The sequence below is a fragment of the Maniola hyperantus genome, chromosome 13 (genome assembly GCF_902806685.2).
Source record: "Maniola hyperantus chromosome 13, iAphHyp1.2, whole genome shotgun sequence".
Taxonomy (NCBI): Eukaryota; Metazoa; Arthropoda; class Insecta; order Lepidoptera; family Nymphalidae; genus Maniola; species Maniola hyperantus.
This window is the reverse complement of record NC_048548.1, coordinates 8639155-8641188: the sequence shown is the minus strand read 5'-3', so window position 1 is coordinate 8641188 and position 2034 is coordinate 8639155. Positions and strand designations below refer to the sequence as shown.

At 36.9% G+C, this 2034-nt stretch overlaps 1 non-coding gene across 1 annotated transcript; it reads left to right on the top strand.

Annotated features, from left to right (window-relative positions):
• The first annotated feature begins 1049 nt into the window (after window positions 1-1049).
• Window positions 1050-1131, top strand: TRNAL-AAG (transfer RNA leucine (anticodon AAG)). The gene has a single exon. It is a non-coding gene; the product is annotated as a tRNA-Leu (tRNA).
• Window positions 1132-2034: the final 903 nt, after the last annotated feature.

Below are 2034 nucleotides of genomic sequence, written 5' to 3'. Positions count from 1 at the left end.
GCTAGTAATATAATAATTATGTAAGTCTTTTTACTGAACTTACACTGTAAGGTTAAAGGTAAAATTCTATTTTTGGTTGTTTCATTTTACCTACATACTATTGCCATAATTAACAGTCATATTATACAGTTGATTAATCTTTTGGTGATTTAAGCACATTATAATATAAATTAATAGGTGTAAATATTATCTGCTGACAAATATGCAGAAACAAAATCATAATACGTCGAAAAAAAAAAGCAAATTCTGCCGAAGTTTATATAATTACCCTAAAATATATGAAATAGGTGCCCTAAATCGTTAAAAAAATATTATTTTAAAGTATAGCTATGAAAACATAAAAAAAACTATTTCAGTTTTCGAAATTGCATTCTCATATTTGAAAAGCATAAAAAATTTTGAGTGCAAAACAAATCGACGTACTTACGAAGGCGGAGTTTTCGTTGAAATACTGAAAAATAGAAGTTTGGATTGTGAAACGTGTTCACGGCTGTGGTTTCCAATGGCAAATGCAGCATTTGAATTTCGAATTGCGAATTAATTTCGGGTACATAATATTATTATGCCCATATGCCACGATAGTTGTTTTGATTTGTCGATATTTTGACCCCAATGCAAGGTTCGTGTTCACTTTGAGGGGATTGTTTTATTGCACAACATAAATTGCATATCACTGGTATTTTTTTAAACTAGGTAAGTATGTAGACCAGCACGTAACTGCAATCACCAGACGCAGAGCACGCTCAACATAGAAGGTGCCTACCAATTCACTCTTTTTTTATGGTAGGTACCAATATTATAGCAAGTGGTAAAAACGGCAAATTCGGAAAGGTATTCCATATAATTTTAGCAGTGTGTGTTAAAAACAAGGAAGTAATTCGCTTCCTACGAATCCGTGGAATCTCGTGGAATGGAATAAAAAAGAACAAGTAAAGAATAAAGTAAAGATAGGTTCTTACATCCACGAGCAAACTGATGATGCATCCCTAAGTATATTCAAATTGCTCGATTGAAGCGATCAGCTAAACAAATTTACCGTCTTCTTTCAAGGTAGCGTGGCCGAGCGGTCTAAGGCGCTGGTTTAAGGCACCAGTCTCTTCGGAGGCGTGGGTTCGAATCCCACCGCTGCCAAGTACTTTTTGTTTGTACCTTCTCCTAATGCCTATAAAAATAGTTATTTTTTAATTTCAAACAAAATCACGGGCTGTCGTAGAACACAAGAAGCTCCAGCCGAGGAAAAAAGAATTTGAATATTCGGAAAAAGCAACCGCCGAGTTTCTTGCTGGCTTTTCTTGGTATGAACGACATTCTAAACCGATTATTGCGACGATTCAAAAGCACGAGCTAGTTCTTTTTTTATAAATATAGATATACCTATTTGCTTGACTGCAATCACCACCAAACAGGAGATGATATGCACGTACGAACGTAGAGCACGCCTGCCCAGAAGTTGCCTATAATAAAAAATCTTGCTATTTATACAAACACTTGGACTACACCAATTTCAAGCTCCTATTTTGCCCTCATATGGGATGAATTTGAAAACGCCTTTCTTAGCGGATGCCTATGTCATAATAGCCACGGATCCATGCAGTTGCAGTGGTATGAGATGTGCGTTGATAGATCAGTCAGTCGGGTTTTTTTACATAAGTACTTAGAAACATAGACGTTCCTCACATAAATCTCACTTTTGTCACAAAAATGGTCCAGTATTCGTTGACACCGCTTTACATACGGACGAGCTCGAGCTGCTCCAACTATTCGAACGATTTTAATGAAATTCACCTGTCACCCGTCACTGGTCACTGTCGCATTCCGTCGCGGGTGTTGGAATGTAAAAATGGCAAAAAACTGCTCTACATTTACTAGAATAATAATAAAAATATCATGCTTGTATAGAAGCACGTGTTACTTTGCGGAAGTCTAGCAGATCTTTGCAACATTTTCTGAGGATGCTCCCGTTGTCGGAGCGAAACGTGCGTCGAGTATGTTTTTGTATGGTGTTGCGGATTGGCAGACACTTAACTTGACCAG